The sequence below is a fragment of the Halichoerus grypus genome, chromosome 12 (assembly GCF_964656455.1).
Source record: "Halichoerus grypus chromosome 12, mHalGry1.hap1.1, whole genome shotgun sequence".
In the NCBI taxonomy this organism is placed as follows: domain Eukaryota; kingdom Metazoa; phylum Chordata; class Mammalia; order Carnivora; family Phocidae; genus Halichoerus; species Halichoerus grypus.
In genome coordinates, this window is record NC_135723.1 from 93,434,616 (window position 1) to 93,460,626 (window position 26,011).

Genomic DNA, 26,011 nt, shown 5'->3' on the forward strand with positions numbered 1-26,011 from the left:
GTTCTGCAAATAGCCACTCATCCACTTGGCCAGGGTGATAAATGGCTTTTGCTGGGTGAGTGGCCAGGAAGCGTATTTTCATTTATCTTACTGCTCAGGCCTCTCATGTGGGGAAGGAGGAGTAAAAGGAGGTGACATCTATTGTGACTTGGGAACTTACTTTGCATTTTAGCCAGAGGCAGCCCACTGCCTATCAGCAAGTGCTCCACCACACTTCCAAATATTAAGTAGATTACCCTGAAGCTGTCTAACAATTCCACGTTGGCAGGAAGAGTTGGATGTATGTTGAGAGCCGCTGAAGGCTGAGGGTGAGGCTCAAGCCTGTTCACGTGGCTGGTTAGGAGGAGTCTTGGGGCGGGGTGGGGGGGGGTGTCCTTCAACTCCAGCGCAGGTGCTTCCAAGAATGGTTTGTACTGTTTAAATGCTTGTTTAACAGTGGAGTTCGTTTTGTTCTAACTCAGCTGCTCTAGTTGAAGTGGGAGGGGGACTCTCAGATCCTTGTGCTCCGTCCCATCTGTCCCCTCGCCGTCCATCTGTTCTCTGAGATCCCGGGACTCCACATAACACAGCTTGGAAACCATCAAACTTGAAAACCATCAGACTTGAAAACCACTGGACTAGAACCGTGTGGAAGGGCCCAAGCAAGGGCGTTGCCCAGCCGAATGACATTGCTGGGACCGTTTTTTCTCCTTCCTGTTGTCATGCCTCTCTCTGGGAGCATCCTTCCAGGAGAGTGACGAGAGTGACCAGAGTCCATCCCCATTGGAACGGGAGCCCCTCCGTCAGAACTCCTGCAGTGCGTCTGTTTCTCTGGGACCCCCCTTGTTGTCTACCTTGGTGGTAAGCTGGGCCATCTCAGGTTGACTAAGCTTCTTGAGGCCTGAGACCACAGCATACTCGTCACATCTCTTCAGCACCAAAACAGCATGTTGCATATAATAGGGACCCAGGAAATGCTTGTGGAATTGAGTTGAAAAAACTCATTTTCTTTGGGGGCACCTGGGTGGCTCAGTCGTTAAGCGTTTGCCTTCGGCTCAGGTCATGATCCCAGGGTCCTGGGATCGAGCCCCACATCGGGCTCCCTGCTAGGCAGGAAGCCTGCTTCTCCCTCTCCCCCTGCTTGTATTCCCTCTCTCACTGTGTCTCTCTCTATCAAATAAATAAATAAAATCTTTAAAAAAAAACCAAAAACTCATTTTCTTTGGCCACCGTTTTATCACCACGTGAGCTGAGTAACCTCTGATTGTGAGTACGGTAATTGTGCCACCTGAGGCTGAGAGGAGATTATTTAGGTAATTAGTGTACAGAAACGCTATGTAAAAATCTAAAAACATGAGCCTATTGCTTGCTATTTTTCACAGTTAAGGGCATTTTAGTATAAGGATCAAAGATTGCATATAATTGGCATAAAGAGGAAGCCTTGAGTTTTCCAGGTCTGACAGTGGATGACCACAGAAAGTCACTGATTAATGTGTGAAGGCCTCAAGGAAGAAGTGTTTGAATTCATTCCACTAGTAAGAACCCACTTTAAGCATCGCGTTGTACCAGTTGCTGAGAGGACATCCCTGACATCTGTGTCCTGCCTCACATCCTCTCTGCCATCTTGTACCCCAGCCATTGCTGGGCCACCAGCCTCACACAGGGATAACTGATAATGTCTGGCTTCAGCTGCACCACGTCTCTCTTTCTCTGCCCAAGGGTTTGTGGAAATCACCCTTGGAAGGCCCGCTGGATCTCATGCCCATGCCACTTGAAAGTGCAAAGGAATTGACACCCCATGGGTCAGTCCTTGGCCAATGAGGGTTGGGAGCTGGTGGTAAAATACACTCTCCTTCCATTGTTTGGGTGGATGATTCTGAGGCCTGTTCTATTCATCTTCAAGGGTCCCAATGTGATTGAGCCCTGGTGAGCCATACAGTGACCTGCCCATTGATACACCTTTGTGGTGGCTTTCTCTCTCCCTTAATTCTTGACTCCTGCCCCTGGGATCCATCCCAAATATCCTACCACATATAAGCTGTTAGCACAGACTCTGCCGTTAGTGGGGAAGTCAGGGGAATTCAGGGGAATAAAGAATGTAGCAGGGGGACACCTGGGTGTCTCAGTCGGTTGAGCATCTGCCTTTGGCTCAGGTCATGATCCCAGGGTCCTGAGATCGAGTCCCGCATCGGGCTCCTTGCTCAGTGGGGAGCCTGCTTCTCCCTCTGCCTGCTGCTCCCCCTGCTTGTGCTGTCTCTTTCTCTCTCTGACAAGTAAATAAAAATCTTAAAAAAAAATGTAGCAGGATTTTTTTCCTGTTCTTCAAGAGTGTATTAACCCTTTGGGGAGTGTTGTTGGAACTTTGGTTACTTTGGAAGGTATCATACAGGAAGAGGCCAAAGTGGGTGATTTGGACAGGGAGGGTGCTAGTGTAGAAAGGAGAAGAGAAGGTCGGTTTGAGTGGGGCTTAGGGGCCATGCAGACCCTGGGCAAGAGCTGAGTGGGCAGAGGAAACTTCCATGTTATGTTAACAGTAGGAGTGAGCAGAAAAGCTGGCTTAGGGTTATCTGAGGGAAAGAATGGAAGAGTGGAATCCAAGTTACTGGATTGTGAGCATTCCCAAATGCCAGGCATATGATTTCCAACTTTCCTTGGCTTTCCTGAAAAGTAAGAGTTGCCTTAGGGAATTTGAAAACCTTGGTTGGGGGGATAGTCTGGGAAAAGAAGACAAAGGGATAAGGAACTGTTGAGACCTAAAAATGGGGGTCAGGTGAATGAGGGGCAAAGTTCAGTGCATTGGGCATCTGCTCTGAGCAAGATTCCCTGGGGGAGTACAGAGAATGACCTTAAGGGGGCCTTCACCTCTGAGAAAAAAGGCCTGCCTGTAAGATTTAGGGTAGTGTTTAAAGGGGGAGGTTCTCGTGGACCTCCAGCGTCAAATTATTTTTATCATAATTTTATTTAAATGTGTATAAAATAAAGTGAGGTATAAACTCCTAGCCCTTAAAGCTCTCGTGTATCCATAAAACTGAAAGAGATTTACACATGAAAAACAAATACAGTGACAAAACCAGTAAGATTCAAATAACAACATGAATTCAGTGTGATGCGTGATGTTTTGTGCTAACATGGGACTGCTGCTGACGAATGAGCGGTTTAGCTTAGACAGAACTCCAACACTCCTGTTTGTTTCCTCGCTCCGGAGACCATGCATTTGGTGTCATTTGCTCCGGCAGGGCCATAAGCACAAAACAAAGGTGGGTGGCGGACCTCCGTGTGGCCGGGGTCAGGAGATGGAGGTGGGAGGTGGGAAGAAATTTGGGGAGAGAAGGGACAGCGTCTCGCAAGACCAAGAGGGCTGCCGAGATCAAATAGTTTTGTTCAGCTGGGGCGCTGACGCCAATTTCTTTGGCTATGAAATTCCAATGAAATGGGGACTTAGAGTTAGGTTTCTGGATCAAGGGACTCCTGTATGGCATCTGTGGGTGGAGTAGAATATTTGTAAGATATTACCATCTCCTGTGCAGTTTTATGAAATTATCGTATTGCAAGGATCCCCTCCCACGGAAGGAAGCTGAGTGGCAAAGTTGGGGGGGGGCGTCGCTCAGCGCTTAAATGCGTAAATGCTTCCACCCCCGCCCCGCCCCTGCTATTTAAGGGCTTCTCTGGTGGGGCTGATCTGAGACTCTTCAGGATGCCTCCTGCCCAGGGTGGGCTCTGTTGGGAAGGGCCCTTTTCCATTCACGCCTAGAATCGGGGCCTGGAGGTAAGGTGGCCTGGGTTTTAATCTCCACTTCTCCATTTTCTGTGTGACTGTGGGAATAATCTACTTCACAGGATGACTGAGTTTATATACATTAAGTGTTTGGAACGCTGAGCATACCAGAAGAGTTACACGGTTCATGACGCTGATGACAGCGTTCGTTAAATCAGTGATGTTTGGCCTTGGCCGGAAGCTCTGGGCTTGCTGTTTGGAGGCTCTTAGGCAGGTTCTGCAGGAGGAACGGATTCTGCTAAAGAGGCGACGCCAGCATATAAACATCCGTAAATGCTCACGAGCCCTTGTTATTTCAGACCTTATTAACTGGTGTGTTTCGACTATGTGGTCAGATGAATTTTGCCTTTGCAAAGAAGAAAAGGTGTTGAAGGAATGGTGTGAAGAAAACAGTGTAAACAAAATTAAAAGGGCCTTGTTCGAGGCACTTCAGAAAATCTAACAACATTTATTTTGCATTAAAAAACGTGCTAATTATGTGTCCGTCTTATCTATTGATTCTAGCTGGTCCCCAAGGACCATTATTGGGCACAGTTGGCTCTCAGGACATTTTGCTGAGTCAGGCAGGCCCCTGCCTTAGTTCGAGGTCCCTCCGAGGGCTCCCTGAGGCGAGGACAGGAGGAAGCACCTCAAGGGGGATGGGATGGGAGAGTCGCTGAGTGGGTTGTTGCTGTGGGCAGCTGGGGCTCATTCCCCCCTCCGCCCGAGCTCTGGGAAACTGCAAGAAACGCTTCCGCTTTCTCCAGCTGGCTCCTTGTGCTGAGGGGCTTCCTGTCTGTCCCCCATGGTCCCAGAGCATGCTGGTGCTCAGAGAGCTTTCAGGTATAGACCGGCAGGTTGCGGCAGGTGGAGGATGAGCCCGCACCTGTGGGGCGGAGGAGCCCTGGTGGATGTGGGTGGGGCCCAAACCTTTTACAAGTCCTGTGCTCTGTGCCACACCTGCGGCTCCCGTAGGCACTCAGCAAACATTGTAATTAATACCCTTTGATGCGTTTTGCAGATACGTTTGCTAAATGTCCTCAGTGGGGAATTCCTGTCTTGGAGATTCCCTGTTTGTCCGCTCTCAGTCTGAGAGAGAGGAGGGGCTGGTGGAGCCGAGACCATGCAGGTTGAGAGTGGTTGATGAGCCATCTGGAACATGAGGGGGGCCTTGGATTGGATCTCCCCTCCTTCAGATGCAGCTATCCTCGACATGGAAGAGGTCAACCGTCTCCGTGAACGGAGGGCTGGAGCAGGGCAGCGCTCTGCTTATCCCCGTGGCATTGAAAGGTTAGCAAAGCTTAGTCCGCTTTCGTAGATAGTCTAGCTGTAATAGTACAGGGACCCGATTTTAGACAGAGGAGGGAGGGCTAAATGGGGGTGGAGATGGATCGTGGAACTCTTGCTGTGGGAAGGGCGATGTCTTCCTACACATTTGTAGGCAAAACTTGGGGGTATTAGCATTGTGAGGCCTGGGTAGAGCAGAGAGCTGGTATCAGTGGTGTGATATGGGGCGCCTGGAGATCAGAAGCCCCTGGTGGAGGCTCAAGTTAAACCTGTTTCATCTGCATAAGGTAATAGGTAATTTACCAGGTTGGGAGGATTCAAGGAGCAGATGTAGCTGTTAAAAGCACTCCTGTCCTTGGATTTTTTTTTTTTTATGGTGGAATATTTTAAAAGTTTACATTTAATAAAATGCTTTTAATAAAAGCATGCAACACAATATGATTAGGCTATTTACAAGATTATTGCAGTTCTTATAAAAATGTTAATTCAGAATATAAAGGGGACACAAATCTTTAAATTTAATTTTATTCTTAATCCAAGGAAAACAGTGGTAGTAAAATATAACTAAAAGTGTCGTAAAGAAAAAAACTAGTCCTTCTCCTCTCCTTTCCCACACCAGCTTTTTAGAGGCAGGCACTTTAGAGATTTTTGCTTTCCTCCTCTATCACCATATATTAAAAAAATCTGTTTCTTAGGCAGTATTAGATATTATGTATTAACTTTCTGGTATAGTTGATTGAATTTCAGTATTTATACAGCAACCTTCATCCACTTCCCTCTTATTTTCTCCATATAACTATATCACAATTTTGGGTTAAATCCTTCATTGGTATTTACATTATTATGACTATATATCATTTACTTTTGAGCCAAATTGTGTACTGTGGTTATATTTACTTCTTGTATATTGTTTTATTTGCCTAGAGGTCATAATGGCCTTTAAAAAATTTTGCTCAGTACTTTATGTATCTATTGCTCATTTCTCCCAGAGATTCTAATAGGTCTATCAATACCTATCAATATTGTTTCCCAAACATCTCAACAGGAAAGTTATTCGAAGTTTCATTTTCCCCTCTGAGACCTCTTTCATTCCTGCTCTGGTTGGTTTCTCTTTAGGCACGTCCTAGGATTTGACCACTCTCTTGGTTTCATTCCCTTTTCCATAGGGGTCATGTCATTTTTTCTGATTTACTCTTTTTTTTTTTTTTTTTGCTGTAGTACATCCTGTAGTAGCTTCTTTAAAAAGTGTATTTTTGAGGGGCACCTTGGTGGCTCAGTCAGTTAAGCTTCAGACCTTTGATCTCAGCTCAGGTCTTGATCTCAGGGTCGTGAGGTCGAGCCTGCGTTGGGCTCCACACTAGGTGTAGAGTCTACTTAAAAAAAAAAAAGTGTATTTTTGAGTCCTTGTTTGCTTGAAAATGATTTTATTCTCTTATTTTTGGTTGATCGTTTGACTAAGTAGAGAATGTTAAATTGATGTCTCAGATGTGAGAGAATGTATCTGTTGGTCTCTAGGTAATGAAGTATGATAACACTAACATTGTTACTTTGTAGGAGATCTTGTGTGTCTCCCCCCCCCCCCCCCCCACTTGTTGCTCAGAAGTCCTGAGCCTCTCCAGGACTCTGGAGGTAAATCCTGCCTTCTCATCATCATTTTCCTTTGACCTGTTGAGGTTGTAAGTCCAGTCAGGTGCCTTCCTCCACATGCCATTGTCTTCCAAAAATTTGTTAATCTTTCATGAGTTAGTGTCTCCTCTTGTTCTTTGTCTCTGTGGGATTGTAGCCTCTTTGTTTTCCATAACTCCTTTCCTTCCATTGGTGGAGGTGCTGAGAGGAGTAAAACATGTATTTGACCTGCTCTAATTAGAAATATGTTACTAGAAGCGAATGAGAACAGCCTGAAAATTCCCCTGGAAAATAATATATTCAAAGTCTTTGATTTAAAAGGTAAATAAAACTTTGGGCAAGAAAAGAGAATGACAGAGCAGGGTAAAGGAAAAAAAGAAATGGAAGAAGGACGGAAGAGCGCTGAGAGACAATATGCCTCAGTTGAGGGACTTTATAGCAACCTATCAAGAAGGAAAAAAGTTGAAATCCAGGCCTGTCCTGTCCAGTGCATGCTGCTCATCCACTGTCGATGAGGGAATTGTTATTGGTAATGGATTTATCAATGGGCCATTACTGTAGCATCTTTATCATGAAGTGCTGTTACATAGAAGAATTTTTATGCTTGCCAGCCCCAGAGGGCCCTAAGGACACGGACTGTAAAACAAAGGACATTGATTATACAAAACAAACCCCATCCTGAGCTAGGAAAGGTGCTAACCCTCCATCAGAGGAATCCCATCAGTATCCTGGAAGATGGAATGCAGGTCCTGTGGCGCATGAACGTGCTGTATGGACTAAAGACCTGAGTTCAAATGTGATTGCACAGATTTAATCGATCCTGATGGTAGGGGAGACAAGGGATCCCCTTGTCTACAATAGTGGCTGCTTCCAAGTCCAGCAGACCCTGAACTTGTGAGCCTCCGCCTCCTTGGCTATACAATGAGGGAACTAGAGAGCTCTGCAACCTTTTGATCTAGAACATTCTATGACACTAGCCACAAATTATCTATAAAATTAGAATTGCATGCTGGTTAACCCTTTCTTAGAGTGACCTTAAACATTCAGTTTTTAAAGATTTCAAAGGAATGAACTTTTACCTCAATGGACTCATTTTAGTCTGGTAGTGAATATTGAATATAAAGAAGCCATGAGCTTTTTTGCCCCCGACCCCTTTTTAATATTGACAAGCATTGTCCTCTAGACTGTCCACTTGAGGAGGACAGGACTCTTGTTTCTTTATTCTGTTTTATTATTTTTTTTTAAAGATTTTTTTTTTAAAGTAATCTCTATACCTAATGCGGGGCTTGAATTTACAACCCTGAGACCAAGAGTCACATGCTCTGCTGGCTGAGCCAGCCAGGAGCCCCTGTTTCTTATTTTAGAGTTCCCTCCCACCATGTGCCTGTCCACATTCCTGGAAGGGAGAGTTGATCACATTTTGTTTCCTCTGCACCTAGCACAGTGCCAGGCCTGTGATAAATATTTGTTGAATCGATGCCTACCATATGGTATTCTAAGTATTGTGAATGTTTGAAATTGCAACAAAAGCCAGGTAGGGATAGGAATATTGTATTTTTTTTTCTAAGAAAAAAACAGGTGAAATAAAAACCTTTCAAAGGAGATTACAAAGCTGTTTTCTTTCTCGTTACTCATCACTTTCCTCCTCCCCCAAATTTCCAGTCCTATTATCTCACCAAACAGAGTCAAAAGAGAAAAATACAGAAAGAAAGCTTCCAGAATTACCTAGACTACTTACTCTCCCTCTTTTTTTTTTTTGGTCCTTTTTGTCCTTTGGTTTGTTGGATAACCAAGGATAAAAGAAATATCTGAGGCCCCCTATCAGGATGTTAATGAGTTGTTTCTTGTCAAAGGAATTTAAAATATGCTTCTGAGAAAATGTCTGTGTTTGATTTAGAGGAGAACTTCTGTCTCAACCCCTCTTTGGTTATTTGACATTCTTGGGTGTCCCCATTTAGCTCAAGAGGTGTTAAGACATTTAAAGAAATTATTAAAGCAAAAAAAATTTTTAGTAGAGTTTAAGACCCATATGCCATGCATCAGGAGGAGAAAGCACGGGTATAAAATCTGGGAAACAACTGAAAATAAACTCTGCTCCCTAGCTACCTGGAAGAAAGTGAGGTCCAATGCCCTGTATACCTTCTGAAACCCATTGGAAAATAAAGTTGCTGTTTTAATTATAGCTGGCATTTGCAACTCTCCAGGTGAAAGAGGTCAGTTTGCTGGAAAATTTCTCTTGGCACTGGAAGCTCAGGAAATAAGAATGGGCCAGGGACAAAATTGTACTTACCTATTAAAAGCACATCTCTGGAGTTTCTCATGGACCCAGAAGTAACCTTGTCTTTTGTTAGTAGACCTTGTGACTCTAAGTGGAGGCCACTATGCTTGGTGAAGAACGCTCCCTTCCTTAAAGGGCTTTGGGCTAATGGGGAGTGGGAAGGGAGTAAGACATTTATTAAGAGATGACAGATTTTGTGGAATGAGCTATCAGATCAGTGCACTAGGAGTTCAGAGGAAGGAGTGGCCATCTTGGACTGGTGTGGAGAAAGGACCTCCGAGGAGGTGTGCCTGATAGGACACCTGCTTCGCAGGTGAGTGGAGAGGGCTGGGAAGAGCATTCCAAGCTGAGGAATAGCATGAGCCAAAGCTCAAAGACCAGCAGTGTATGGGCAGCCTGGATAGTCGGGTCGGGTGGTGGTACGTGTAGGGGATTAAGGAGAGAGGAGGCAGGAAGTGAAGTGTGAATAGCCTTGGAGAAGTGCTGTCTGAAATGTCTTCTCCTGAACCTGATCCCCTCTATTCTTCCCCCTCAACACTTTCTATTTTGTTTTGGGTGTACATGGAAACCTGTTGGGAAACTACTATTATAGCAATGAGCAGTGGGTGATGCTTCTGATCAAGGAAATGACCTGTCCTGGAAGGTGATTATATAAGCACTTATCAACTCAATTTGTTTTGTCTTGTTTGTAGTTGCAGGCATTTGATGGACAGTGGACATGCTGAACTGAGTTGGTGGTTAGTGTTTAATTCACAGGGTCAGGTGGGGATCTTGGTCTAGTAATACCCTGGGGAATTTTGAGATTGTAGTCCCTGTCATGCCTGAGGAGGCGGCCCTTTCTCCTATTCCCCCCCACCCCCAAAGCATGTGTGGGGCTAGTTAATCTATTTGAGGATCCAAAAGTAAGAAGTACGAAGGTCTTAGGACTGGGTGGATTTGCGTCAGATGTACCTCTGCCACCTTCAGCCCCGGTGACACTGGAGCCTTACAGGCCATTGACCGTGAAAACCAGGCCAAGCCTTGTAGGTGAGAAGTGGGGCGTGACTGTCACCTGTCCCAGCTTCTCCTCATTGGACACAGTGGCCACAGGCGCAGAGGGGTCGTCTCACCCCTTGGGCATTTGGCTTACTTATACCTTCTCTTCTACACCTAGTCTAGTTCTTTCTCCCGTCCCCCTTCCCCACTCCAGATTTAGCTTGGAAAGACCTTTTGATTTAAAAGCTTTTTTTTGGTAAATTTGACTCATGGAGGCACTATTTTGCATACCTCTGTAGTGGCTTGAACGGTGGCTTCCAAAAAAAGATGTGTAAGTCCTACCTCCTGGAACCTATGAAGATGCCTTATTTAGAAAAAAGGTCTTTGCAGATGTAATTAAAGATCTCATGATGAGGTCATCCTGGATTTAGTGTGGGCCCAATGACAGGTGTCCCAATAAAAAGAAGAGAGGATGCAGAGCTATGAAGACACCCAGAGGGGAAGGCCTTGTGAACCTGAAGGCAGAGATTGGAACGTTGGGATGGAAGGATTGCTGGCAAACCACCAGAAGCTGGGAGAGACATGGATCCTTCCAGAAGGAGCTAAACTTCTGGCCTCCAGAACCATGAGAAAGTAAATTTCTGTTGTTTTAAGCCACCCAATTTATGGTAAATTTGTTATGGCAGCCCTGGGAAACTCCAACATCCATGAGGTAGAGCTTCTTTTTGCCTTTGTGGTCCAAGCCCCTTTAACCTCCCTGAGTGGTTGTCTTTGATTCTTTAGAGGTTCTTCACTTTTCCTGTCTGTGTGGTTTTTCACACTTGTAGAGTTAGGTTTTCCTGTCAGGGTCTATTGGCCCTGACGACTGCCCCTATCTGAGTGGGTCCGAGGTGAACCACAGGGTATAAAAAGACTTGGTCCTTTTCCTCCAAAGGCTGTGTTGATTCTAGTGTACCCCAGCTATTGATTCCTTTACTAATTAAGGGGCTGTATAATCTATTCTTCAAACTGGGACACTTTTGAATGTTAAAAGGGGCACTGTTGATATTTGTAACAAGTGGGTTGGCCCCAGACAAACCAGGACATCTGGTCACCCTTCTTATTGGTCCTATCTAGATCACCAAATACTAGTCCTGTTGGGCCTCCTTTCTGGTCTTGTCAGTGTTAGTCCGGAATAATTGCTTGCTCAGCCTTAGGGGGAGTGAGAACTGCAGCACTGTTTGGAATCACTGGCCTTCCTAGTCCCTTTTCTCTTGTTCTTTGGTTCTTTCCAGAGGTCGACTTTCTTCTTAGCTCCAGGGTTCTGAAATTTGTTTGGTCGTCAGACCTCTTTAGTAAGGCAAAGCAGCCCCTGGACACCTTACTTGTGCCCATTTTGCCACTAAGCGTTTTAAAAATGCTTCTTGCCGAAAAATGCAGGAAGATCAGGGCTATTTTGGATGCACCATCAATTAACTTGGATCCTTTAAAACTCAAAGCGTGTTAAATTATTAATTCATGCCAGAATCAAGAGCAAAGTGTTTGTCATGTTTCATACATTAATACTGCATGGGGTTGCCTCTTGAACCATCTGGAGGGCAGACTCCTAGGGCCCTTGAGGAGGGTGGTAGGCAGTTGCTGGAGTTGTTTTCTGATTCCCACACCACTGCCAATGCTGAGAGAACAGAGTCTTCTGTTAGATGTTCCTCCACAACACTGAGCTGTGTTCTCTAAAATTAGCTTCTTTTCCTCTGCCGTTGTCACAAATGAGGAGCCTTCTGGAGGATACTTGCCATCACCCGGATGACCTAGAAATGTCAACTGCCATTAAATAGTATGATCTGAGATCTATCACCCATATGCTCCTCAGGAGACATGGATGACCATGCATGATGTTTCAGTTACTAGGTTAGAACCAGGGTCTGTGGTTTCTCCTATGGAAATCTTTGAACTCCCACAGGACCTTGTGGCCACATTAGAGAAGCCGCCCCCAGCCGCCCCAGGGTAATAGGTCGCACAGCTGACTGCTCATTTCAGGGATGTCCTTAAGGGTGGGGATTGTGTTGACAGGTTCATTCATGTGTTCTGGGCACCTAGCATGGCGCCCAGCAGCTGGGAGATGATCGGGAAATGTGTAGTGGATGAGCGATCTATAATATGAGCGATCTATAATATGAGCGATCTATAATAGAAGAGGTTCAATGTTTCCATTCACTAAAGCCACCAGTGGCTGAAATGGGATCCCACATGAGAAATACTCATATTCCAACCGCGCTTCTTTATTTAGCTAGTTGCATTTAAATTCTTAACTTTTTTAAAATTGTGGTGTAATATATATACAGCGCACAGATTTGTAGTGAAGATCTTCATTAACTTACTTGTGCACACACCCCTGTTCCCACCATTCAGCTCAAGATAACCTTGCGAATACACGAGAAGGCTCTCATGCGCCCCCTTCCTGTCAGCAGCTCCTGCCAAATGCAACACGGTCTTCTGTTACTGGGTTGGTTTTGCCTGTTCTTGAACTTCATATAAATGACAGTATATAGTATGTGGTCGTTTGTGTTTGGCTTCTTTCACTCAATGTTATGTCTGTGAGATTCATCCAAGTTGTTAATTGCTGTGTAGCAGCCGGGAGGTATCCCATTATATGAATATACCACAGTCTATCTATTCTGGTTGGACCATTTCCAGTATTGGCTATTATGAATGGAACTTATGAATATTCTTGTACATGTCTCTAATTGTACATCTATTCTCAAAGTTCATGTTTTACTTATAAGGAGGGAGAGGAGGGAAATAGTAAGCATTGATACTTACTGAAAGGTTACTGGTTGCCAGGAACGATCGTAAGCAACTAAGCAAATGCTCTGTAGCCACAGCCCATGTGTGCTTTTTATCGTTCCATCAGTGTTTGCCAACTTTGTACCTTAATTAGAAAAAACTCTACAAGCAAGACAACCTCAGAAGTACAAGTTGATGTGAGCAGTCGGCATCTGAAATTATCTAACTTTTTTATTTTGTAGCTCCCTCCCTCCCCACCCCACCTTCCCCTGCTGCTCATCCCATCGCTAGGATGGGAGCTCATCAGATTTCAGGCTGAATTCCCAATGGCCAGTTCTGTGCCTGGCCCTGGTAGATTCTCAATAAATATTCTTACTTATAAGGAAACTATTCATAAAGATTATTCTTTAGCAAGTTGTTTTTGAATCTCCCAGACATTTTGCCACCAGATTGCCACCAGTCTAACCCAACCTTGTATTACTGAACTAGAATGCCATGGTGGTGCACCCCATCCCGCCCCAAGGCCTCATACACTCATCTAAGAGAGCAGCTCTCTCCAGGTGTGTGCTGGGGCTTTTGTGCCCTTTTTACTGTTAACCTGATGTTAAGCAGCTTAAAAGTTAAAAAAAAAAAAAAAATTCGGTCTTAATTAACATACCATAAAATGCCCATATCTCAACAAAATTCTGTGTGTGTTGATGGTTGTAATGATCGCCTCAAGAAGAAGCAAAATATTTCTGTTACCCCATATGCATTCTCTCCTCAATTTCCACCTCTCCCCAACTGTAGGCAGCCACAGACCTGACTTCTTTCAGTAGAGATGCGTTTTGCCTGTTTGGGACTATATAGGAATGGAAACGTGTAGTATGTACTTAGTTGTGACCAGCCTCTTCTGCTTATCATAGTGTTTTGAGATTTACTCTGTGTATTTTTGTTATTGGATATAAATCCATTTGAATGGGTATCTCCCACTTTGTTTATTTTTTAATTGATAGACATTTGGGTAGTTTACAGTTTTGGGCTATTTTTAACACCTCTGGTATTTACATTCATGTGCAAGTCTTTTTGTGGACCTAGATTTTCATTTCTCTTGGGCAAATACCTGGGGGTGGGATTATTTGGTAAATGAATGTTTAACTTGATAAGAAATGGGCAGTTCGTGAAAGTGATTGAACTACTTTATACTCCCACCAGCAACATAGGAGTTTTCCAGTTGTTCCACATCTTTACCTATATTTGCTATTGTTGTGGAGCTATTTTAACGAGCTCTTTTTTTTTTTTTTTTTTTTTTTTTTTTATTTGACAGAGGCACAGCAAGAGCGGGAACACAAGCAGGGGGAGTGGGAGAGGGAGAAGCAGGCTTTCCGCTGAGCAGGGAGCCCGATGCGGGGCTCTGTCCCAGGACCCTGGGATCATGACCTGAGCCGAAGGCAGACGCTTAATGACTGAGCCACCCAGACGCCCCTTAACGAGCTCTTTTTAAACAAGATCTAATTTCCCCCAACATTTGTTTTATGCAGTTTTACATCTCTTAACATCTACCTTGAGCCTCTGTTCACAGCACTAGGTCTTTTTTCTTTTTTTGAGTGACGAGGCTGAGATTCCTTAGTTCTTTTTTTTTTTTTTTTAAGATTTTATTTATTTGAGAGAGAGAGAGAGAACACAAGTGGGGTGAGGAGCAGAGGGAGAATAAGGCTCCCCACTGAGCAGAGAGCCCGATGAGAGGCTTGATCCCTGGATCCTGAGATCATGACCTGAGCCAAAGGCAGACCCTAACCAACTGAGCCACCAAATGTCCCTTGTTAGTTCTTCTTAACCTGGATCCTTATTGCACATTTGTTGGTTTCCTGCTTGATAAAAGGAGACTCTGAGCTCATCCCAGCCTTCCTGTCCTTCTTTCTGAGGTCTTGAGTTCCCACTGAGCCTCTAAGCCCAGACCACTGTTTTCTACTGGATTTTTGGTTTTAACTAAATTGAAGTAGAAAAAACAAACTCTTCAAGAGTGGGGACCTTGTCTGACTTGATGATCATCCTCTCTCAAGCTTCCAGAACAGTGCTGGCACATAATGTGTGTTGAATGGGTACATCTTAAACTATGAAAGTGAACATATTCCACTTTAATCAATATTTACAAATTTATTTATTAGGAGTTCCTGATAGTCCCAAAGTTAATACTTTTTTTTCTTCATAAAATCAAGTTGGAGTATGGTTTGGTGAAAAGGGTATGGAAATGACTGAAGAAAATAGATGGGAGTCCTTGATGTTAAAAATATTTCTGTGTTGGCACAGTGTTTGGGTGTCCATGTGGTATGATAGCAGGGGGCTGCAAAAAGTTTCCATTCTATAAAATCTTTCTCCCACCAGATTGGCAGGACAAAAATATAGATTAGTAAAGATTTGTTTCTTGGCTAAGATATTCTTAGTTTCACGAGCTCTCTTTTAAAATTCAAAATTTTAAGGAAGAGCCATGTGCATCCTTATTGAGAATTAGTGTAATGGACTACTCCCCAGTTCCTTCACCAGGTTGGGGGTAAACAAGACCCAGAAAGGGAGGAGGCTGGCACAGGGCTCATTCCCTGAGGGTGAGGGTGGCGTGGTGTGGGCATTGGGAGGGTAATGCATCTGGGTGTGCCATGGAGTGTGAATGTGGGTCAATGTTGAACTTGAGAAGCCAAGTGCAGTAGGGAAGGTATTGGGGGGAAAAGTGACCTCTGTCAAAATTTTGTCTGTTATTAAGGTGTTAAAAATCAGATTTACATGTAGAAAGTAGAAGAGCCGTCCCCTACTTTTTCATTTCTAAAATCCTGTACAAAAAAGATGACTTGCGTGTTTTAAGGAAGGTTTTGTTCTCTGAGATGAAACTTAACCATTCATAATTTGTTTTATCTTTTAGACCCAATCTGCAGTGAAATATTCTAGGTCTTTAATTTGTTCTTTTCTTTCACAGTTAATCCCACAGTCCGCTCAAATCCATGACTAATCCAAAGATGCGTTTAATTTCATCTTTAGTCTTAGCTTTCTATCTGCCTAGTAGTTTCTGTCTTTGTCCACGTGTGTTTGAGATCTCCAGTTTTTGATCTTCGTATTTCATTTCTCATTCATTTCTGTAGAAGGAGTATATATAGAATATAATAAAATATCCGACGGTTGTGCAAACATTGCTAAATAAGATGGTTGTGCCGAGGATGCCCCTTTTGTTGCTTCCCACTGCACTCAGAAGACCATCCTCCTCCTTCTGGTGGAGTCACAGCCTAAGTGGCTTCCCCGCTGCTCTGCCTTCTTTCCCACCACCCTCCCTCTTGTCCACAGCACTGCTGACATGCTGGCGCGCTCTCTGTTCCTCTGATGTTCCAGGTTCTGTCCTGCTGGATGGGGATTTGCACATCCTGTTTCCTCCCCTCGCATGACCTAGAGCCTTCAGGTCTAGGCTTAAAGTGAACCCCCTGGTGAAGCTTTCTCAGACTGACTCTTCTCCCCATTTATTTCTTTTTATTAAAAGACTTTGAGTTTTAAAGATTTAATTTATTTAGAGAGTGTGTGCGAGTAGGGGTCGGGGCAGAGGGAAAGGGAGAGAGAATCTCAAGCCGACTCCCTGCTGAGCGCAGAGCCTGACGTGGGGCTCGATCTCACAACCCTGAGATCACAACCTGAGCCGGAATCAAGAGTCAGATGCTTAACCGACTGAGCCACCCAGGTGTCCCAACAGACTTTGAATTTTAGAATAGATTTAAAGAAAACCTGAGTTGGATAGTAGAGAGTTCTTAAATAGCTCCTGTGCAGTTTCCCCTATTGATATGATTAGTGGGGTACATTTGTTTCAGTTAGTGAGACAATATTAATATATTAACTATATTAACTCCACATTTTGTTCAGCTTTCCTTAGCTTTTTTTTTTTTTTAAAGATTTTATTTATTTATTTGACACAGAGAGAGAGAGAGCACAAGTAGGCAAAGCGGCAGGCAGAGGGAGAGGGAGAAGCAGACTCTCCGCTGAGCAGGGAGCCCGATGTGGGGCTCGATCCCAAGACCCTGGGATCATGACCCGAGCTGAAGGCAGTTGCTTAACCGACTGAGCCACCCAGGCGCCCCAAGCTTTCCTTAGCTTTTGTCTGATGTCCTTTTTCTGTCCCAGGGTCCCATTCAGGATACCACATCGCATTTAGTTGTTGTGTCTCCTTGGGCTCTTCTTGGCTGTGACAGTTTTTCAGATGTTCCTTGTTTGTGATGACCTTGACAGTTTGAGGACTACTAGTCAGATATTTTGTAGGATGCTCTTCTGCTGGAACTTGTCTGAATTCCCCCCTGCCCCTTTATGATTGGGCTAGGTAATGGGTTTGGAGGAAAATCACGTAAAGTGCCATTTTCATCAGATCGTGTTAAGAATACATCCTCTCGATGTGATTTATGACTCTTGATGTTGACTTTGATCACCTGGCTGAAATAGCATGTGTCTCTACTGTAAGTTACTCTTCCCCCTTCCTCCCTGAGCCCCATTCTACTGTCCTCTTGGGAAGTATGTCACTAGGCACACCCTACGCCTGAGGAATGGGAGGTTATGTTCCCCATCCTTTGGGGAGGAGCATCTACATAAGTTATTTGGAATTCTGCATGAGAGATTTGTTCTCCACTAATATATTCAAACATTACTCATCCATATGGACTCATGAATATATTTATTTTATACTTTGGGTTATAATCCAGTGCTACTTGTTTTTTTGCCCCAGTTCTACCTTTGGCCATTAGGAACTCTTTCAGTTGTCTCCTGTGTCTCTTTGACCTTGTCTCATCAATGTGGGTATTGACTTACTAAATTATCTTGGAGCATCTTCTTAATTTCTGGCACCCCAAGAGGCTCCAAGATAATCTTGTATATTTCCTGCCCAGACCTAGAATCAACCATTTCTCCAAGGAGCCCTGGTTCCTTTTAGTGGAGATTGGTGTTAGAGACCAAGATCTGAGCACCAGGTGCGCTCCTTGCTACTGGAGTATTCGGAGTATTCCCTGTTTATTTTTATTATAGTACCCGATGCTTTCATTAGTAGCATAAAATACACAGTATATGATTTGTTTGCTTTCTTACTTGTGTGTCTTTCCCTCCTATATTGTCTGCTCCATGAGGTCAGACATCAGGCTTCACCAACAGTGCCTGATGCATAGTTGGCCCTCAAGAAACATTTGTTGAGCGAATGAATGAATACTGGCTGGACGGCAGGACTTTCATCAGAGAGCTTGCATATTCATTCAACAGCTGTTAAAAGCCCAAATTTAATATGAGTGGTGGTTCAGACTTTAGGGGTTTCAGTGTTTAAACACAGGTTAGGTCGGTTAAAAGCCGAATAACATGTGATACTGAGCCATTACTGAACTTACAGATTCATTAACTGTGATGCTCACATTCTAATTCTCTAGTCAACTTGTTAATTAAGCTTTATGATCAGAAAAGCTGAGTATTGCACTCTGTAGGTGAGATAGCTGGATGGTAAATCTTTTTGGTTTGCTGGTAGATAAAATAAAGATGTGTCTTTTCTTATTGTTTGCCCCTTCCTCAGTAGCCCTGGGCAAGTAAGTACAAGTGGAGGCATCATAAATGTGTTAATTACTTTTTCTCTGTAACATTTTGGAACAAAGCTAGAAACACACAAGGCTGGGGCAGCACTGGGTCGTGGGGTTACACAGGCAGGCACTCTGAGTGCACGGGTCAGAACTGCTAGGATCTCCAGCTTAAGCTGTCCGCATGGGCGAGTGCACCCCTAGGAGACATCCTGTCCTTAGGGTGCAGAGCCCAGACAGTGTACTCAGTGTGAGAACCCTGCCTGTGAAGAGCAGGGCCACAGTTCATCCAAGGGACTCAGGAAAAGTCTTTCAGGGGGAGTGGGGGCAGAGGGGGCATACTGGGCTCAGAGACTTGGACGCAAGGAGGTGGGGACTTGTTTGCCAGAGCTGGAACCGATGGTTGATATAGGGCAAAGAACATGGTGCTAGGACTGAGTTCACTACAAGGTAGACTTGAGGTCCTGTGGGCTGGCACCCCATAGTTGTCTCCTGTTGTTAACTAGGCCCAGGGTCCAAGTCGGGCGTGTTGGTCATATGTCCTCAGCCCTAGGTTAAGAGGAAATGCTGGGCCTGACTTAGGGAGTCTTTGGTTATTATTTGACCTTTAGCTCTGGCTTACTTGATGACGAAATTATTCTCAGGTCACCTTTGGTTGCATACTGGGTCGGCCAGCAAGACTTGCCATTGCAACTCAACTGGCCTGTAACTCAAAGGTTGGTTCCTGGGCAGCATAAGTACCTATTTCCCAACCAACCCCAGCCGACCATTGGGTCACTTCTGGGTTCTGCTGTGCCTAGCTGTTTCCTGCTGTGCCTAACTTTTTTGGTTGCTGAAATCTGGGAAGGAAGGAGCTCTGGCTTCTCCTGGATTTCCTGGAAATCCTAGTTTAAAAGGGCCACTTTTTTTCCAATGACAGAGAAACGGCCTTTATTTCCAATCTCGTGTGAAAGAAACATCCAGAGTTGGCAGCATGGCAGGTCAGCTCATTCACCCCTGAGCCCTGCGTTTTGTTGGAAAAGAGTGTTTTATTTTTTTCCTTCAGTGGTTCTCAAACTTGAGGTGTCCAAGAATTTACTTTTTTTTTTTTTTTAAGATTTTATTTATTCATTTGAGACACAGAGATACAGAGAGAAAGAGAGAGCATGAGCAGGGAGAGAGGCAGAGGGAGAAGCAGGCTCCCCGCTGAGCCAGGAGCCCAATGCGGGGCTGGATCCCAGGACCCTGGGATCATGACCTGAGCCGAAGGCAGATGCTTAACCATCTGAGCCACCCAGGCGCCCCCTGAGGTGTCCAAGAATTTAAACAGTGGGGTCCAGGGCCTTGCCCTGGGAAAGTCTGGTTCTGTAGGTCTGAAGCAGATTTAGGAGAACTCACCTGCCCGTGGGGTTTGGGGGTGACTGTCATCGTAGGGCCAACTCGGTGCTGAGCTGCTTGTCTTATGGCCATAATAGCTCCTGCCCAGTTTCGACGCCTTTTAAAATACTTTGCTGGATGGGACGCCTGGGTGGCTCAGTTGGTTAAGCAACTGCCTTCGGCTCAGGTCATGATCCTGGAGTCCCAGGATCGAGCCCCACATCGGGCTCCCTGCTCGGCAGGGAGTCTGCTTCTCCCTCTGACCCTCCCCCCTCTCATGCTCTCTCTCTCTCATTCTCTCTCTCAAATAAATAAATAAAAATATTAAAAAAAAAAATAAAATAAAATACTTTGCTGGCTAAACCACATGCATGCCTGAGGGCCATAATTTGCAGTGGTTCTAATGTTTCTGGAGAACATTAAGTTTAAGGATCTGGAGAGGAAGTATTGAGACAACAAAGGGGATTTATTGACAGCTTACTCAATGCCAAGCCCAGTACTTAGCACTTTCATATATAGTATCTCATTTAATTCTAATAAAACTTGACCAAGTCGATCTTCACATCTTCATTTATGGGGGAGGTAACTGCTGCTCAGAATGGTTAATAACCTGACTTGTTGAAGTCGCCACGGGTAGTGGGTGGCAGAGCTAAGACTTGGGTTTCTGTCTGCCTGACTTCAAGGTCAGTGCCCATCCTGCCAGTCCCTGACACTGCTTTCTATTCCATGCTGCTTTGCTGAGGAAAGAACACGCAGCCCCAGCTCCAGCATATGAGTGCCTGGTAGTCTGTGTGCTGCTCATGGGCAGGCTGCTGTATCGGAAGGTAGGTAAGAACACTAGACTCTGATGCCTAGAAAGGAGGCTAGGTCCTGCCCCTTCTTAGCAATGTGTGACGGTAGACATACCAGTTTCTTGGACCTTGTTACATCATCTGTAACTTGAGGGTAAGAATATCTGTCTACCTCTTGAGATTGCTATGGGGGCTCTATGAGTTAAAATAACACTTAGTGCCTGGTATATAGTGGCCACTGTTGGAGTATTAGCTGCTGTGGTTATTATTACTGTAGCCACTATGGATCTTTGCTTAGCAGCATGACTTGTGGCCTGTTACTGGGGTTAGGGAATGTTGGTGCATGAATATATCCCAGTTGACCCTTTCATGGTCATTCCTCTTTTCCTCCACTTACCCCCAACCTTCCACCATTCTTTCCTACCTCTCCTATATATTCTCTCATTCCCCAAGCCACAGAAGTTAACCTGCTTTCCCTGCTTTGGATGTTTGTGACTTCATGCTGTGTCTACATGAGAGGATTTTAAGGCTAGTTATGGGAAGGTGCATGTAGCTGGATGAACATCTGTCCATATTGTCTGTGTATTTCTGTGGGTGGGGAGATCTATGACAATGAATATATTTTTTAAAGGATTTATTTATTTGAGATAGAGAGCGAGAGAGAGAGCATGAGCTGGGGCTGGGGGAGAGGAAGAAGCAGGCTCCCCATTGAGCAATGAGCCCCATGTGGGGCTCGATCCCAGGACCCCAAGATCATGACCTGAGCCGAAGGCAGACAGTTAACCAACTGAGCCATGCAGGCACCCCAAGACAATGCATATTTGCATGAATTGCATGTTGGGACATAATTTTGCATTTTGGGGATGGCTCACGAGTAATGAGAATATATAATTGCTGACAGTGCCTTATATGGAGGGGGTATTGCCATTCCCCTTGAATTGAGAGTCAGACTGGGGTTTTAGAGAGGAATATGGAGGGAGGGAAAGAACCGATAGTGAATCCATTCATCTTCCATAACTGCCTCTCCCTTCTCCCTTCCTGTGCTCCCCTCTCTTTAACAGGGAAGTGCATTTGGGGGAGTGGGAAGATGGGCTGTGTACAGAGGAAGGTAAGGCTGGAATGATATGGTAGGAGGCAGACAGGGAAGCCTTGTAAGTTGAGTTTAGCAACTTAACTTTTATCTTTGAGGAATCTAGAAAGGAAGGATGTAGTAAGATATTTGCATTTTATTTATTTATTTATTTATTTAAAAAAGATTTTCTTTATTTATTTGACAGAGACAGAGGTAGCGAGAGCAGGAACACAAGCAGCGGGAGTGGGAGAGGGAGAAGCAGGCTTCCCCCTGAGGAGGGAGCCTGATTTGGGACTTGATCCCAGGACCCTGGGATCATGATCTGAGCCAAAGGCAGACGCTTAATGACTGAGCCACCCAGGCGCCCAGATATTTGCATTTTAAAAAGAAAAATGGGGCATGGAGGATGGGTTTGAGGGCTTCAAGGCTGGAGGCTGGGAGACCAGGTAGAGGGCCACTGTGTAAATCAAGGTTCTGATGGAAACAATGAGAGGAGAGCACAAGGGTATGAGCTGAAATCAGCAGGGCTTAGAGATGGACACTGTGGTGAAGGAGAGGGAGTCCTTAGGTGCCCTGTGTGGGAGAGTGGGTGCATGGTGCTGCCATCAGCTGAGACAGAATACAGGTGGAGAAACAGCTGGGGTGGAGTGGGAGAGGGATCGAGCTGAGGACCTACTGAGTTTGGGAATAGTCCTGGCATGCCCAGGTATAGATGCTAAGCTGTTGGGTATGAAAGACTGAATTTTGGAGGAAAAACATCCTCTTGTAGGTGGTCATTGAAGCCATGGTGAAGGTGAAGTTGTCCAAAGAGAACATTTAGAATGGAAGAGAAGAGAACTGTATATTCTTATGTCTGCTGTGACAAAATACCACAAACTTTAGTGGCTTAATACAATACGGATTTATTATGTAACACTACTGGATATCAGAAGTCTGAAAGGAGTCTTATGGGACTAAAATCAAGATGTCAGTGGGGCTATGTTCCTTCCAGAGACTCGAGTGGAGAGTCTGTTCCTTGCCCTGTGAGTCCCTAAAGGCTGCCCACATTTCTTGGCTTGTGGCCACATCACTCCTACCTCTGCTTTCATTGTAACTTCTCTAACTCTGTCTGTGCTGCCTCCTTTCTTTCTTTCTTTCTTTTTTTTTTTTTTTAAGATTTCTATTTATTTATTTGAGGGAGGGAACACAAGCAGGGGGAGCAGGAGAGGAAGATGCAGGCTTCCCCCTGAGCAGGGAGCCTGATGCGGGGACTCGATCCCAGGACCCTGGGATCATGACCCAAGCCACCCAGGTGCCCCACCTTTTTATAAGGATTCTTGTTACATTGGGCCCACCTGGATAATCAAGGCTAATCTCACCTTTGCACCTGCAATGTCCTTTGCCATGGAAGGTGCTATGGTCACATGTTTCAAGCATGAGGATGTGGGCCTTTCTGGGGGGAGATTATTGTCTTCCACAAGGACCTGAAATCCCAAGGTTTACTGACATTAAAGGCACAGACGGAGGATGAAGAGTGTGCGAAGGAATCAGAAGTTAGAGTAGGGAGACCATGGCATTGAGATTGGTTGGGGGTGGGAGGAGATGGTAGAGAACCTCAAGAAGAGGGAATGATTGTTCCTGTCAAATGCACTAGGTTCTATAGGATAAAGATTGAAAGATGACCATTGGACTTGATAACCAGGAAGCAGTTCATTCTTTCAACAAGCAGTTATTGAGCATCTATGTTGTGCCAGGGACTGTCCTAGGTGCTGAAAATATGGTTGTGCTATATATGAATATATGAAAATATAGCACAGCCCCTGTTTACATGCTGGTGGGGGAGAAAGGCAAGAAATCAACAGGTAAACAAATCACATAGTTATAACTGCTGGGTAAAGAGTCAAATTAGGAAATGTGAAAGAGAATGACTGGGGAGGCCCCTGAAGAGGTGACATCTGAATTAGGGAGTGACTAATTGAATACTGGGGATGGCATTCCAAGCATTGGAAGCAACTAGTGAAAAGGCCCTTACTTGCGTGGGTCCAAGCTTGGCAGGGACAGAGAGGGGCTTGGTGTGGCTGTAGCACGAGGGTAAGAAGGGTGGTGGGGGATGAAGTTGGGAAAGGCTGTGCAGATCGTGGCTTTGGGCTTTAAATGCCAGGTAAGGAATTTAGATTTTGTTCTCAGATTTTATTGTAGGGGGTCAAGAGTGAAACAGGGAGACTGGTAAAAGAGGGAAATTGCAATCAGTGTTTATTGTGGTTTAGACTGGGATTGTAGTAGTTGTTATGGGTTGAATTATGTCCTTCCAAAAGATACATTGAACCCTTGGTACCTGTGAATGTGACTTAATAGGAAACAAGATCTTTGCAGGTATACTCAAGTTAGAATGGGACCATACTTGGTTGGAGTGGGCCCTAAGCTAATATAACTGATATCCTATTTATAAGAGGGAAATTTGGACAGAGATAAGGAGAGCATCATATGACCATGGAGGCAGAGATGGGAGTGCTGTAGCTACAAGCCAAGGGACACCGAGGCCACCACCAGAAGCTAGGGAGAGGCCAGGAAGGATTCTCCCCTACAGGTTATCGGGGGAGCCTGACTCTGCCAACAACTGATTCTGGAATTCCAGACTTCAGCATTACGAGACCATCCGTTTCTGTTTTAAGGCCGCCACTTTGTGGTAGTTTGTTATGGCGGCTTAGGAAGCTGATAAGTAGTAGAGCTGGGGAGAGGGGCGTGGAGGTAGAGCTGACAGGATTTGCTGATGGATTGAGGGTGGGAGGGGAGGGAAAGGGAGCAACTGAGGACAGAGTAGATTCTTGGCCTGAGCAGCTGGGTGGCTGATGATTCTCTTTCCCAAGATTGCAAAGACTGTGGATAGAGCAAGTTTGGGGAGCAGAATTGAGACTTGACTATGTGAGTCAGAGGCTGAGCTGGAGGTATAAATTTGAGGTCATTAGCATATAGATGGCATTGAAATAATGAGAGTAAGTGAAGTCACCCTGGGAGAGAAAGTTTCAGGCAACCCCGAATGGCCTTGAAAATTCCTAAAGTGGAGAAAAAAGCTTTCTCGCTCTTATTTTTTTTTTTAAATCTTTACTATTATTATTTTAAGATTTTATTTTTAAGTACTCTCTACATCCAACGTGGGACTCGGGGACTCACAACTCTGAGATCAAGAGTCACATGCTGTACCCACTGAGCCAGCCAGGCGCCCCCTGAAAAAAGTGCTTTCAAGTGTCAGATACTCTGGACTTTTTAGAGGTTCCAGTGGGGATGTGTGCTACTTCCCCAGATCTGCATGGTGAAATTTAAATGTGTCTTTCTTTTACTTGGTCTGGTTTGAAACCCTGGCCAAAATATTTTGAAGCTCCGTGCATCAAGAGGCAGAATCTGTTCATCCCGCCACATTCCTTCCGCCTACATTGGCCAATACTTGTATCGGTCTTGGGATTGGCTTTCCATTGGCCAATAATTGTGTCGGGCTTGGGACTGGCTTTGACTGATGAATGTAGTAAAAGTAATGTTGCGATAGTTTCAGAGCGTGGGCTCCGGAAGTCTTGCAGCTTCTGACTTGACCCTCCTGAGCCGCCGCTGCCTAAGGGAGCCTAGGTTCCACTGCTAACGAAGAGTCCTCTGGCTGGACCTGGTGAGACCAGCAGCAGAACTGCCTAGTCAGCCCACAGACCTGGGGGAAATAATACACTGTTTTTGAGTCACAAAGTTTCAGACTGGTTGGTTACACAAAGGAATATACCTGGTATTGCGCTTGTAGTCACTTAGGCAGGATAATAGGGAGGGGAATAGCTGAATGCTATTCAGGGTCATGGAAATAAATCAGGATTTAATCTAGATATGATTAAATGGAAATCCAAAAGGTCATGGAATAATACATCATTCATGAAATGATAAAATGCAGAAGGCACATTTCAGAGACCAAATTGCACTCATTAAATCATTCCTTCAAAAAATATTTAAGGGTCTACCTGCTGCAATATGCCTGGTGGTGAAAATATGGTTTTGGGGTACAGAGGTGAATGGGATGAGCCCTTAAAGTATGGTGGGGTACAGAGGTGAATGGGATGAGCCCTTAAAGTACGGTCACTGACTTCATGGAGTTGATCATTGAGTGTGTAGCGAGGAATGGCCATAGAGGTAGAGAATGTGGTTAAGGATGACCGTGACTGTCGTTGATGGACTAGGTCCTGTGCCCGTTTAGACTTCACCACGACCCTATGGGGTAGGTATGATTCTTCTCCATTCTACGCATGAAGAAACTGGGCCTTGTAATGGATAAGTAGTCTGGTCAGGATTACATGGCTGGAAAGGGGTGGGTATGCCACCAGCTGAGTCTGACTCTCAAGTTTCTACTCTTTCCCCCAGGTGTCTTATTTTCCCATTAATCCCTCACCTGACTCAGGTTGGGCTTTGGAATCCTGTAGTCATGTGGGGTTCCTCTCTGGGTTGGCATTTGGGATCAGGAGGATTGATGTCGAACGGTGAAAATCACTGTGGAGGTACAGTCCCCAATTCTCTCTGCCCATGGAGAACCTGGGGGGGATTCAGTGGAGAAGGGTAGGCCAAGTGAAATCAAAC

General features: G+C 44.9%; 1 protein-coding gene across 1 annotated transcript in view; it reads left to right on the forward strand.

Moving 5' to 3' along the window:
- The window catches only part of TMEM178B (transmembrane protein 178B), a 336,121-nt gene that overhangs the window by 36,970 nt on the left and 273,140 nt on the right, over window positions 1-26,011 (forward strand). The gene's annotated exons all lie outside the window — the stretch shown is intronic.